The following is a 15,536-nucleotide window of genomic DNA, read 5'->3' on the forward strand; positions in this document are numbered from 1 at the left end:
CCAGAGCCAGGTCTTCTCCTTATCAGCTTTTCCTTCAATTTTGTCAAGGAACTTTCCATGCAATGTTTTGTTGTGCCAGTTGTCAGCTCTAGTTTGTAGTGTGGTTTTCTTGTACTGGTTTTTTGTCTGCTGTGCTTTGAGGAGTTTCTGATTTTTGACTTCAATCAAAGCAGGTTCTTCACTTTGCTTTACATATTCTGCCAGGGCATGTTCTTCTTCTTTGACTGCTTGTTTTACTTGTAGGAGTCCTCTGCCCCCTGATCTTCTAGGCAGATATAGCCGGTCAACATCACTGCGAGGGTGCAGTGAATGATGAATGGTCATGAGTTTTCTTGTTTTTCTGTCCAAATTGTCCAGTTCCATCTGTGTCCAGTTTATGATGCCAGCAGTATATCTTATGACAGGTATGGCCCAGGTGTTTATGGCCTTGATGGTGTTGCCTCCATTGAGCTTGCTTTTGAGAATTTTTCTGACCCTTTGTGTGTATTCTTTGCTGACCACAGTTTTCACATGTTCATGCTTGATGTTGTCCAGCTGTAGTATGCCCAGATATTTATAGGCCTCTGGCTGGTGACACTTTATTGTTTGGCCATTGGGCATATTTATGCCCTCACTTTCAATGATTTTTCCCTTCTTCAATGCCACTGTCGAACATTTGTCCAAACCAAACTCCATGTTGATATCAGTGCTAAAAATTCGGACAGTGTTGGTCAGAGACTGAATTTCAGTTTCTGTTTTCCCATATAGCTTCAGGTCATCCATGTACATCAAATGTGAAATTTTGTGAGAATTCTTAGATGTTTGGTAGCCGAGATTTGTTTTTTGTAAGATTGTTGACAGAGGGATCATGGCAATAATGAAAAGCAGAGGGGACAATGAGTCTCCCTGGAAAATTCCTCTTCTGATGTTGACAAGTCCATAGCTTTCATTTCCAACAAACAGTTCAGTTTTCCAGTGCTCCATCATGTTTTCAATGAAGGTGCCAACGTTTTTACAAATCCCGATGGCGTCCAGGCACTTGATGATCCAGCTGTGTGGGAGTGAGTCAAAGGCCTTTTTGTAGTCAATCCACGTCATGTGAAGATTAGCTTTTCGGCTCTTACAGTTCTCCAGGATCATTTTGTCAATCAATAACTGGTCTTTTGTGCCCCTGCTTTTCCGTTTGTTGCCTTTCTGTTCATCTGGCAAGATGTTATTTTCTTCAAGATAGTCTTGAATTCTGTCAGCTATGATGCCAGTCAGTAGTTTAAACATAGTGGGCAGACACGTTATTGGCCTGTAGTTTCCTGGTGCTGCTCCTTTTGTTGGATCCTTTTGTATCAGGTATGTTCTTCCAGTTGTTAGCCATTCACTGATACTTCCTTTCTGCAGCATCTCATTGAATTGTTGGGCCATTTTTCCATGTAAACTAATCAGATGTTTGAGCCAAAATCCATGAAGTTGATCACTACCAGGCGATGTCCAGTTCTTGACTTTTTGCACTCGTTTGCTGATCATTTCAGTTGTTATTTCCATCAGTTCCATTTTGTTCTGTGAGAATTTTCCTTCAAACTCCTTTATCCACCCAGCGTTTTTGTTGTAGTTTTTATTGTTTTCCCAAAGTTCTTTCCAGAACTTCGTTGTTGCAGTTTTCTCTGGTTTTATGGTTACTGTGTCTGTTGTTTGGTTCAGACTCTGGTAGAACCGTCTTTGGTCTGATTGAAACAGTTGATTTTGTCTGTACTGGATGATTCTGGCTTCATACCTTTCAATTTTTCTGGCTGTTGCTGTAATTTGTTCTTTCACGATCTCCAAAGCTTCTTCAATTTTTCTGGTGTTCAGCCAGTACTTTCGGATCAGGTATTGCTTGATTTTGTCATTCTTCAGTTTCTTCTCTTTCATATTTTTCAGGTTACTTGCATCTGATCTAAGCTTTTTGATTTTCAACTCCAGCCTGACCTTCCACTTTGGTTTTCCAGTCGATTTTCTTTGGGGCTGCCTTGGTTGTAGGAGCCCAAGCTCTTCTGTTACTATCACTGCTGCACTATAGGCATACTGGTTTGTTTGTTCAATTGATGTTATTTGGACAGTGGAGAGTACTGCATTCACATCTTTCATGAGAGGCGCCAGGTGTCTTTTGGGCACTGTTTTTAGAGTTGGGAGCCGCTGTCTTATTGCATTTGCTGCAGCATGAGCCATGATCTTATCCTTGAGCTCTTGTTGTCTTGCTGTCAAGGTTCCTGGTGGTTCAGCAGATGTTTCAAGTGCTGGTTCATCAAATTCTTGCAAAAGCTCCACACTTTCTTCTGGTTCAATCTGTTCCACCATTCCAAGTGTTGCTGGAGTCTCTGCTGCTGTCTGTGCTGTGGTCTGATGGTAATTTACTTTGCAAATTTTCTGGATTTCTTCAAGTTCAACTTCACTGAACACTTTGTTTCTGATTATGAATCTTTGTTGGTCAGCCAGTCGGGGTTCTGTTATCTGTGAGTCAGGATACTCTTGTTTCCACAGTTGATGCATCCTTTTTTGGTAGCCACGCCTTTGAGGTTCAGATTTGTAGTAGCATTTCATAATTGTGCGGTTTTCTGGCATTGTGTATTTCTGCCGCTTCTGTGACTGTTCATTTGGGTTTTGATGATTCCATAGCCCACTTGTCGATGGATGTCCAGAATCAGCAGCATCCACCGCGGTCCTTTTTATCCTGGGCGACGACCGAGCCAGTATAGACTTCGTTTGGGTTTGATTCTCCATAATGCTAATGGGTTAGGTGCTCTTAGTTCTGCTCCTCAGCTGAGGCCTCTCTGGCTTGGTTGGACCTGCCGGTAGTTACACTACCGCCAGCACAGCCCTCAGTCATCATTGGAGCAGGTAAGCCCCCCCACCACATCAAGGTGGCACCTGCGGAGGGGATTATTATTATTATTATTATTATTATTATTATTATTATTATTAGCTGTGCCCGGCCACGCGTTGCTGTGGCGAAGTATGGTGGTATGGGAAATAAAGTATTGAGGAATTGGTGGTAGTGAAGGTAAAGGGTAAACATTTTCCCCTGACATTAAGTCCAGTCATGTCTGACTCTGGAGGTTGGTGCTCATCTCCATTTCTAAGCCGAAGAGCCGGCGTTGTCCGTAGACACCTCCAAGGTCATGTGGGATGACTGCATGGAGCGGTGTTACCTTCCCACTGGAGCAGTACCTATTGATGCACTCACATTTGCATGTTTTTGAACTTCTGGGTTGGCAGAAGCTGGGGCTAACAGTGGGGGCTCTGTCCGCTCCCCCAATTCAAACCTTTCGGTCCAGAAGTTCAGCAGCTCAGTGCTTTAACACGCTGCGCCATCAGGGGATATTATTTCCTAAAGGTTGTGAATATACAATATTTCTGATTGTTTTTTTTTTGTCTGTTGGAGGCAAGTATGAATGCTGCAATTAGGGAAAATGATTAATGGCCTTGCAGATTTAAAGCCTGGCTGTTTCCTCCCTGAGTGAATTTTTTGTTGGGAGGTGTTAGCTGGCCCTGATTGTTTCCTGTCTGGAATTCCCTTGTTTTCAGAGTGGTGTTGTTTGCGATATTTTATGTGCTTCTACTGTCTGTGGCCCTGAGAAAACAGAGGATTTGCCAGACTTTGATGATGGGAATACTTTGTTGGGAGGTGTTAGCTGGCCCTGATTGTTTCCTGTGTGGAATTCCCCTGTTTTCAGAGTGTTGTTCTTTATTTAGTGTTCTGATTTTAGAGATTGTATTGTTCTGTTTTATTATACCACATTAATTTTTTATATATTCTGATTTTAGTGTTTTTGAATACTTGGAGCCAGTTTGTATTCATTTTCACGGTTGACCGCAACATAATAATAATAATAATAATAATAATGATAGTAATAATAATGACTTTGGTAATACACAGTGCTTCACTGCCTTCTCAGCTTCCTTTCTGGAAGAATCCTTTCTTGAGAGGTGTTAGCTGGCCCTGATTGTTTCCTTTGTGGAATTTTGAATTTTCCTGCTTTCAGACTGTTGGTCTTTATTTACTGTCCTGGTTTTTTTTAAATATATCTTTATTCAAAGTTTTATATATTGAAAATAAAGAAAAGAAACATACTGTCCTGGTTTTAGAGATTATATTGTTCTGCATTATTCTATCCCAGTAATTATTTCATATTAAAGTAGAATCTCACTTATCCAACATTCGCTTATACAATGTTCTGGATTATCCAACGCAGTCTGCCTTTTCGTAATCAGTGTTTTTGTAGTCAGTGTTTTAAATTCATTGTGATATTTTAGTGGTAAATTTGTAAATACAGTACAGTAGAGTCTCACTTATCCAACATAAACGGGCCGGCAAAATGTTGGATAAGCGAATATGTTGGATAAGAAGGAGGCATTAAGGAAAAGCCTATTAAACATCAAATTAGGTTATGATTTTACAAATTAAGCACCAAAACATCATGTTAGACAACAAATTTGGCAGAAAAAGTAGTTCAATATGCAGTAATGCTATGTAGTAATTACTGTATTTATGAATTTAGCACCAAAATATCACGATATATTGAAAACATTGACTACAAAAATGCGTTGGATAATCCAGAACATTGGATAAGCGAGTGTTGGATAAGTGAGACTCTACTGTAATTACTACATAGCATTACTGCGCATGGAATTGGGCTCGGGCTGTGTGGCGCAGGCTGGAGAGCAGCTGCAATGAATCACTGCAATGAATCACTCTGACCAGGAGGTCATGAGTTCGAGGCTCACTTGGAGCCTATGTTTGTTTGTATTTGTTCTATGTTAAAAGGCATTGAATGTTTGCCTATATGTGTAATGCGATCCGCCCTGAGTCCCCTTCGGGGTGAGAAGGGTGGAATATAAATGCTGTAAATAAAATAAATAAATAAAATAAACTACCTTTTCTGTCAAATTTGTTGTTTAATATGATGTTTTGGTACTTAATTTGTATAACGATTACCTAATTTGATGTTTAATCGGCTTTTCCTGAATCCCTTCTTATTATCCAACATATTCACTTATCCTGCCGGCCTGTTTATGTTGGGTAAGTGAGAGTCTACTGTATATTGATAATCTTATATTATCTGCTTAGAACTGGATTATATGAGGCCCCTTCTTCACAGCTGTATAAAATGCACACGGAAGTGGATTATATGGCAGTGTGGATTCAAGATAATCCAGTGCAAAGCAGATAATATAAGATTATAAATGGGTTATATAGCTGTGTGGAAGGGCCTTGAGTCTACACTGCCATATAATCTAGTGCAAATTAGATAATCTGTGGAAGAGGCCTAAGTGAGGCCTAAATCTGCCTGTCCCCTAACTGAACCCTGGCTGTCCCTTGGCTGAGTTGGTTGCTAGGAGACCAAGAGAGCAGAGATTAGCCCTCTTAACTGGCAGCAATTGGATAAAAACAATTATTGCTCTCCCTCTAATTTGGACTTTATTTTTCTTTTCTTTTTGTTGTATCAACCTAAAGGCGTGGATGATGGGTTGTGTTGTCAAATTTCGAGGTTGGGGCCCCTGTAGTTTTGCTGTTTTGTCCGGTGCCCTGATTCCATCACTCTTATATATATATAGATTATACAGCTTGGAAAACTCACAGCAACCCAGTGATTCCAGCCATGAAAGCCTTTGACAACCGAATGCTTGTGTATATTGAACCATCAGGTCTCAAAGATACCACTTTTTCAACCACTCATATGGACCATTTCAGATTTTGGAATTTTTCAAAATTGTGGATAAGGGATGCTCAACCTATAGCATTTAAAAATAGAATGATTGACTTCCTTTTTTTAAAAAAAAAAAGTTATGAGTTTGTTTTGATCTAACCGAGAATGCCAAGCATTCACATCCTTCTATTAATCACTAGGTTTATAATCTTGCCCCATGGCTTTGTTGATAAGTTATTGCTAAAGGAGAGTAAAGCCGAGGCCCGGGATCAACCAATAGCATTCAGAGGAGAAGCAGCGGTAATGATGAATGGCCGACAGCAGAGCATTTCAGGTTGCTTCAAAGGTAAATACAACATAGTTAATTTTTATCGTTCCAAGTGGCAAGAGAATGCAGCCTGCCTTCCAGGAAGGAGGATTTTGATAAGAAGGTTTATAGTGAGATAAGTTATCTGGTAGTTCCTCTCAAGGGGAAAAAAATGCATGCTCGGATATTTAACTTGCAACTCAAATGGAAGTCCAGGTTGTACCTATATGTTCTTCTATAGCACTGCTTGGCAGTTGGGGTTGTAACACTTTTAACAAGTATGAGCAGGGAGTATGAACACAAGCAAATGCACACAGAGAAAACAAGAGCCATATATTCATAGAAGATACATTCGCAGAGTTTGTGCGGGCCCACGATACCATGGGTACAAATGAATCCTAATGAGATGAAGAACTTCTTAGTTTCCAGTCCGAATTCAAAGTGCAGGTTATTACCTACAAAGCCCTAAATGGTTCGGGTCCTGTCTATCTTCGTGACCACATCCTACCATGATCTGCCAAGGAGACCCTCCTGTTGATTTATTTTGGGTGTGAGGATGAAATGATGAATCAAGTGTTTTTACTGTTTGCAACTGTGTATACCAGACATGTGTTCCAGCATCTGAAGTGTTAACAGCATCTGAAGTGGGAGACGCCTGGCTTGACAGCAGTGTGTGCAAAAAAGACCTTGGAGTCCTCGTGGACAACAAGTTAAACATGAGCCAACAATGTGATGTGGCAGCTAAAAAAGCCGACAGGATTATGGCCTGCATTAATAGGGGTATAGCGTCTAGATCCAGGGAAGTCCTGCTCCCCTCTATTCTGCCTTGGTCAGACCACACCTGGAATACTGTGTCCAATTTTGGGCACCGCAGTTGAAGGGAGAGGTTGACAAGCTGGAAAGCGTCCAGAGGAGGGCGACTAAAATGATTAAGAGTCTGGAGAACAAGCCCTATGAGGAGCGGCTTAAGGAACTGGGAATGTTTAGCCTGCAAAAGAGAAGGCTGAGAGGAGACATGATAGCCAAGTACAAATACGTGAAGGGAAGTCATAGGGAGGAGGGAGCAAGCTTGTTTTCTGATGCCCTGCAGACTAGGATGCAATGGAACAATGGCTTCAAACTACAGGAAAGGAGATTCCACCTGAACATCAGGAAGAACTTCCTCACAGTGAGGGCTGTCCGGCAGTGGAACTCTTTCCCCCGGACTGTGGTGGAGGCTCCTTCTTTGGAGGCTTTTAAGCAGAGGCTGGATGGCCATCTGTCGGGGTGCTTTGAATGCGATTTCCTGCTTCTTAGAGGGGGGTTGGACTGGATGGCCCATGAGGTCTCTTCCAACTCTACTATTCTATGATCCTATGATTCTAACGGCAGGCCAGTTAGAGTGATAGCCTGCAACAGCCAATAGATCGTGACTTCTGGCTACAGGACATTTGTCATTCTGCTGTGGAATGTGCTCTTATCAGTAGTGTTTTTGAGCTTCGCCAAATGGCAAGGAGAAAGCATGTCTTCTGTAAGCTTTGCAACTTATAAATACTTTTGTATATATATGGAATAAAGCCTTAGAACTGCTGTGTTCAGCTGATTAACAACTGTGTGGTGTCGTTTGTCGATACTGCTTCTCAGACACGTAAGCAGTCTGAGGACGAATTGGTGAGAGTCAAAGGATCACCAATAAATCAGGGTGCTGCAGAGCGGATGTTTTTAAAACCCACCCTGACACCTCCTCTTGGTCACACTACCGTCTCAAGTGAGGTTGCTGGGGACGAGGGAAAGGGCCTTCTCGGTAGTGGCCCCCCAGCTTTGGAAATCCTCCCCAGGTAGATTAGGCAAGCTCCCACACTGCCCTCCTTCTGTAGGGACCTGAAGACCTGGCTGTTCAAACAAGCTTTTGAGAACTCCTAGTCCAGTGGTTCTCAACCTGGGGTCCCCCGATGTTTTTGGGCTTCAACTCCCAGAAATCCTAACAATGTAAACTGGCTGGGATTTCTGGGAGTTGTAGGCCAAAAACATCTGGGGACCCCCATGTTGAGAACTACTGCTATGGACCATGGAAGTCCCTCACTTCCAACTTAATAGGTAGCAGATACTGGGATAAAGAGAAATCAATTAATTCATCACACAAGAAGCAGTTGATGGTCCCCTGAACATTAGAAATCATTCCAATAGGACCTTCTTGGGAATAGCCTTAGAGATTGGAGACTGTTTTCAAGCAGAAGTCGGATTGCCAACTTTGAGGAGTGCTTCAAGCTGTGTGTTCTTGCATAGAGAAGAGTTGGACTAGATGGTCCTTGCAGTGTCTTCCAAAACTACAATTCTAGGATTCTATCCACTGACTGTGGTTCTCCAAGAGGTTTCCCAACCCTACCTGGAGATGCGTTCTTGAGGAACTTGTGCATGCAACCCTACCATTGAGCTACAGCAATTCACCACATTCTTTTCCCTCCAGATTCCATCTTTTGAAAGGAGGTGCTATCCACTTCAACTTTCCGGTCAAGTCCTTTATCCAAATGATGCATAGAAGGCCTTCTTTTTCAACCAAGTTTTCAACTTATATAATTATATCTTCCTCTTCCTCGTCGTCCTTTTTTAATTAGATGGAACTGGTAGTTACAGGGCACAGTACCACTCATTGCAATTAACCCCTGGGTCTGTAATTTTGAGGGCCATAAATACTAATCAAGGAGATAATGGGATGGCATTTTGCAACTTTCTCATTTTCTGGAATTGTAGGGGGACAACATTGTCAGTAAAACAAAGATTAATGGTGTGATTAATAGCATTGCTGCTGTACAAGAGATCTCTAAAGGCCTCTCTTTGCTTCCTGAAGGAATTCAGGAACCACATTCAGAACATTCTCAGAGAAGGAACTTTTCATCGTGCAAAACCAAATGTCTCAAAGCAACCTCTAATATCAGCTCCTTAAGGCTTGTTTTCCAAACCATATTTTTTGAACACCTTCCAACTTGTCCATAACTTTTTTTGATTTGTGGTGCCCAGAACTACGCACAGGATTATTCTAGGTGAGATCTCAGCAAAGCAGAAGAAGGCTATGGCTTCCCTTGATACTACGAGGGTTGAATGAAAAGTAATGCCTCCACCTTCGTTACTTGGGTTTGGATGGGAATATTTTAATAAATCAAACGCAGAAATAATCCTTAGAATTTGCTCTTTAACTGCCACTATTCACTTTTCCACATAATCACCAGACAATTGGATACATTTCTGCCAATGATGAACAAGTTTTCTGAAGCCGTCACGGAAGAAGTCGACACTCTGTTTCCGCAACCAGCATATCACAGGACCCATTATGCACACATCTTCCGAGAGCCAAGCAAAGCAATAATGTGACCCACACGTTCTTGTGAAATGCTGAATATGCTTGAAATTTCTCTCTGATTGATACGACGATCGGCCTGAATCAATCTGTCAACTTTTTACTTGTGAAACTTGGTTGTTGCTGTCACAGGACATCCAACTCTTCGTTTGTCACGCAAGTCAGATGTTCCCACCTCAACATCTTTAAACTTACTCGCCTAATGATGCATAGTACTCACATCAACGCAATCACCATAAACAGCTTGCATTCTCTGATGAATCTCCCTTGGGGTGACACCTTCTGCTGTCAAGAATTCAATGACAGCATGTTGCTTAAGTTGCATTGACTGACCGTCTGCACAGGGTTCCATACTTCACACTTTAACAACACAACCGTTCAATGCTAAGGCTTCCCCGTCTGCACAGGGTTCCATACATCGCACTTTAACAACACAACCGTTCTTTCGTCCATTCATTTCTAATGTCCTCCGTTCTTTCCTAGTTTCCTTTTCTGGGCTTTCCGTGGCTTCCGCGGCTACCGGACCCGTTCCCCTCACTTTCTCCTCCTGAGGGTCAGATCTACGGAGCTCACCAGGGTCGCCTCAATTAGTTTAACATTATTGGTTTCTATAGCCCTCTTTGGATTCCAAGAGGCTATTTGCTTTACTTAATTTGTTTTGCTTAATTCAATTGGTTACTCACAGTTCCCGACCATACTTTGCTTCTTGTTTCTGTGGTTAAAAGATTGGAGCAGGGCAGGCAGTTGGTGCGGGCTTTAAACCCGCTGCCGCTGTCGCGATCCGCGCTCCCTCAGCTACCGGACCCGGTCACCTCGGTCGAGCCCAAGGTTCGGATCACACGGTGCTTTCCGGGCCTTGTGTCCCTTCTCACTTCAATCCGTGAGAAGAGGGGAGCCTAGGGCTCTACCCGATCGCGAAATAGCGATGGCTTGCTGAGAGCTCTCAGCAAGTCCGTCCTGCCGCCATCAGAGCTCCACCATTTTTTTTTCAGAATCCAAAAACACTTGAAAAAAGCATTGAGAATTCTGACTGGGACATTCTAGATTAAAGTATATTGAAAAGACTTTCAAAATAACTGAAAACCGAAAAATCATCTTCTGTTCAATGAGCACTGTTTAATGTGATGAGTTATTTTATAATCTTATAATTTGAAAACTGCACTAAATCAGACAGGAGAACGGGCTAACTCCCACTAACCTTGGACGGGGATTGTTATGGCTACGGAGCTCTTCATGTAAACATCTTGGAGTCTGGAAAACTATGGAAAGAGATCAGGCTCAGAGTTCCTGAGGAGAACAGAGTAAGGCAGAAAAGGAACCGCCCGAAGAGGTGTCTCAGACAACAGAGCCCATAGTGGAACAAAATCCCGGCGGAACAAATAACTTGCAAATAACTTGCAAAGGAGGGGAGCCTGTCAGCCACACCCCGGAGGTGGGAACGAAGGAAGAAACAGTGCTCTGAACAAACTCGCCCGCCTGAGTGAAAGAGGCAGTAGGGGAACCCTTCTGTCCCCAGCGGGAACACAAGACTAGGCGGAGCAATTCGAAACGGAGGAGAGTGCGTCAGCGGGAACATGGTGACACAGACCAAGAAAGACTTTTCGACGGGACGACGGGACAAAGGAGAAGACTAGATGAGAGAGCGCCGGTGGGAAGTGTCGTGAGTCAACGTGAAATAAATTGGAAAAGAATTTGAAAAAGGAACTGGTGCTTAGAGGCTTGTTGTATCAACTTTTTAGACTTGATAACGGGGAATCAATTTATAGGTTTGATAGCTAACTTAGATTACTATAAGACAGAAATTTAATTAATTAGGGTGATAAACATATTAAATCAAAGTAAGTTAAACTAAAATATTTAAATATAAATATTAATATTAAACTGTGCCTAGTTCAAAGAAAGGGAAGGGAGTGATTTAATTAACCATTTCATTAATTGGAGTGATCAATGTGCTGGGGAGTTTCAATTAATTTATAAATAATTGATTGATTTATTAACTGATTAATTGACTCATACAAATAATAATCTTGGGAAATAGGAAAGGAAGGAAAACTTGTATAGACTTAAAAATGGCTGGAGCTAGACAGAAAGCGGATAAAGAGATTAGAGATTCCAGAGAAGTAGGATTAGGAAGAAGACCCTCACAAGCGGAGGAGGTAAATCTCAGAGATATACTTCGGGAAATTCAGAAACTGGCCGAACAACAGGCTGATTTTCAAAAAGAATCCCAACTGAAACTAGACAAACAATCCTTACAACAAAGAGAAATATGTCAGGAGCTGTTAGAAATGAAGAAGGAAATTAAAGAGGAAATTGGACTTTTGAAAAAGGAAATGGCAAAAACACATAAAGATATATCTGACCTGCAAACGGATAACCAGAAAATTTCCAAATCACATTATATATTACAAAAGAAAGTAGACGGCTTAGAGGATAAAAATATTAAGATGGAAAAACTTCAGGAAAAACTAGAACTAAACGAAAAAGAATTCCAACTAAGATTTCGAAATATACAAGAAGAACCAGGAGAAAACATTAGGAAGATTGTAATTAAACTGATTGCTAACATTGTTCAAAAGGAGGAAGATTATATAGAAAGCGAAGTGGATAAAGTGTACAGAATTCAAACAAACTTTTCCAGGAGAAATCGAACAACCAGAGACACTATTATTCACTTTATGAAGAAAAAATTCTGAGATGATGTTTTAATAAATAATAATAGAAATCCAATATATTTCAAAGACAAAAAAAATATTGTGTTAAAAGAATTTCCCCAAACAATCTTAGACAGAAGAAGGAAATACTTCTTTTTAACGGATGAACTGAAAAGACAAAAAATAAAATTCAGATGGGAGAGAAATGAAGGGATCATGGTGACGTGGTACGGAGAAAAATATTGGCTCACATCGGAGGACAAAGCTAAAGACTTCTATCAAAAATTAATGAAAGAGAGGAAACTAGATCCCCCTGAGTCATTGCCACCCTCATCTGTCAAAAGGAAGAAACCAAAAAGAGCTAGGCATTACTCCCCAAAAGATGTAAAAGGAAACAAAGGAAAAGTCCCCATAACTACGTCAGAGCCATCGGATGTGGGCGATGATGAGGAAGAAGAGAGTGCAGGGGAAGAAGAAGCAGAGTTGATTACAGAAGATGAAGGGAAACTGGAAAAAGAAGAAGAATATCGGGAAGACAAAGGAACGGACGAAACTACATATGGATAGAGGTAACTTAAGCAGACAACTAAAGTTTTATTCTAACAATGTAAATGGACTAAATTCACCAAGTAAGAGGAAAGAGATAATGCTACAACTTAAAAAGGGAAAATTTGATGTAATTGCATTACAAGAAACCCACATTTCGCAAAAACATGGCTCACATCTGACCAATAAAGCATTAGGCAAAGAATTTTACTCATCAGACATAAATAAGAAAAGAGGAGTGGTAACGTATATAACTAATAATATTTCGGCATCACTGCAATTCAAAGACCAAGAAGGTAGACTTTTAGGAGTCAAAATTATACTTAACCAACAAAAGATACTAATTTGTAATATATATGCCCCTAACGGACCACAAACAAAATTCATAAAGGAACTTAGAAAAAAGATCTCAGAAGCAGAATTCGATCATCTAATAATCTTAGGTGACTTTAACGGAATTATGGAAATGAAATTGGATACCAGCAAGATATCCAAGATAGGAAAGAATGAGAAATCCAGGTTAATCCCACAGAATTTTAGAAAGTTAAAAGAAGAATTTGACTTAAATGATATTTGGCGTTTTAAAAATCCGGAGGTAAAAGACTATACCTTTTATTCGCATAGACACAAAACATGGTCGAGGTTGGATATGATATGGGTATCAAATACATTATGCACTAAAGTAGAGAAAATCAATATTCTTCCGAGAGATAAATCCGACCATAACCCAATAGTAATGAGAATCAATCATAAAGAAATCAGCCGGAAATGGAGATTTGATATTAACCTGCTCAAGAAAGAAGAAGACATTATGAAAAATAAAAAATTGACAAAAGAATATTTTGACTTAAATACCACACCTGAAATTAGAGATCAAATTCTTTGGGATGCATATAAGGTGGTAATCAGAGGCTATTTAATCCAACAGAAAGCAGAGAAAAACAAATTGAAATTTCAAAAACTAAATAAGGTTAATGATGATATAAATAAATGTGAGAAAGAATTGAAAGAAGACCCGCAAAACACTTTTTTAGTAAAACATTTGAGAACTTTGCAAAATAACAAGAGAAATTTGGAATTAGAACAGACCGCAAAACAATTGAATTATATAAAACAGTACAATTTCGAAAATGCCAACAAACCAGGAGTATGGCTTGCGAGAAAGATAAGAAAGAAAAAACAAAAACAACCAATTATAAAATTAAAAAAAGGAGATGGGTTCCTTGTGAATGATAAAGAGATACTACAAGCATTTGAAGAATTCTATACCAAACTCTATAAAGAAGAAAACATTAGTTTAGAAAAAAATCAAGAATACCTGGGTCTACAAAAACTTCAGAAAATTACAGAAAAACAGAGAGAACAACTAAACAAGGAGATAACAGAGGAGGAAATTAGGAAAACTATAAAAACAATGAAAAGCAATAAAGCGCCAGGACCAGACGGATTTCCCATATATTTTTATAGAGTATTAGAGGACGAACTAGTGCCATGGTTAAAGAAAGTAATGAATGCAGTTTTGAAAGAGAAAAAAATACCAAATTCCTGGACCCAGGCGGATATAATAACAATTCCCAAAGAAAAAGGAGACGAAACAGAAGTTGGCAATTATAGACCTATCTCCCTCCTAAACACGGAAAATTTTTACGGCTGTAATGGCAAACAGATTTAAAATGTTTTTAAATGAGTGGATTGGAAAAGAACAAAATGGCTTCTTACCAGAAAGAAGTATAAAGGAGAATGTCAGATGTGTGGTAGATGCTATTGAATTCTATGAACTACACCATCAAAAAGAAGTAGTCTTGCTTGCCCTAGATGCTGAAAAGGCTTAAATTGGAATTTTTTCAAACTATTGGGTAAAGAATTAGACCTAGGTTATTACTTTCTAAACGCATTAGAATCGATTTATGATAAACAATATGCTAACATAATGATAAATGGGCAGCAATCAAAAGAAATCAGAATTGGTAAAGGCACGAGACAAGGGTGTCCTCTATCACCCCTAATCTTTATTTTTGCCATAGAAATACTAATTAGAAACATTAGACAAGACAACCAACTAAAAGGACTAAGAATAAGAAATTACGATTTCAAAATCCGTGCCTTCGTGGATGATATAATTTGCATAATTGAGCAACCAAAAACACAAATAAGTAAATGGATCCAGAAAATTGAAGAATTTGGACAACTAGCGGGATTTTATATAAATAAAGATAAAACAAAAATGCTTGCGAAAAACATAAGTAAGGAGAATCAGGAGAAAATACAAGACTCAACAAGAATAAAAGTGGTACCAAAACTGAAATACTCAGGAATCTGGATTGCAACGAAAATGCTAAATTGCTGGAAAATAATTACTTAACGAAATGGAAAGAGATAAAGAAGTATCTACAACAGTGGCAATTCTTAAATATTTCTTTACTGGGCCGAATTGCAATTATAAAAATGAATGTACTCCCTAAATTGCTTTACTTATTCCAAAACCTACCAATAATTAGGAGTAATAATATTTTTAAAGAATGGGACAAAGAGATACAAAAATTTATCTGGAAAAGTAAAAAACCAAGGATCAAACAGGTTATTATGATCGATTCAACTAAAAGAGGTGGTTTTGGACTACCAAATCTGCAACTTTATTTTGAGGCCAGTGCACTACTCTGGACTAAGGACTGGGCAACCTTGGAAAAGGAAGATATACTAGCACTGGAAGGAATGGATTTAAGGCGTGGGTGGCATGCTTATTTGGGTTATGATAAAAGAAAAATAGAGAAGAACTTTGGAAATCATTTTATAAGATCGGCCTTGATAAAGATATGGGAAAAATACAAACCCTGCCTTTATGGTAATAAGATACCTCTCTGGATTTCATCTTTGGAAGCTGAACAAAGAAATATACTAGGTTAGACCAAATGGCCAAAATATAAGGACATTATGATAATTAAGAATGATGGCAATATAATAAAACCGCAAGAAGAAATCAAAAAGAAATTCCCCGGGACGTCGTGGTTTCAATACGCGCAAATGAAAGAACAATTTAA

This window comes from Anolis carolinensis, unplaced genomic scaffold, assembly GCF_035594765.1.
Source record: "Anolis carolinensis isolate JA03-04 unplaced genomic scaffold, rAnoCar3.1.pri scaffold_13, whole genome shotgun sequence".
In the NCBI taxonomy this organism is placed as follows: Eukaryota; Metazoa; Chordata; class Lepidosauria; order Squamata; family Dactyloidae; genus Anolis; species Anolis carolinensis.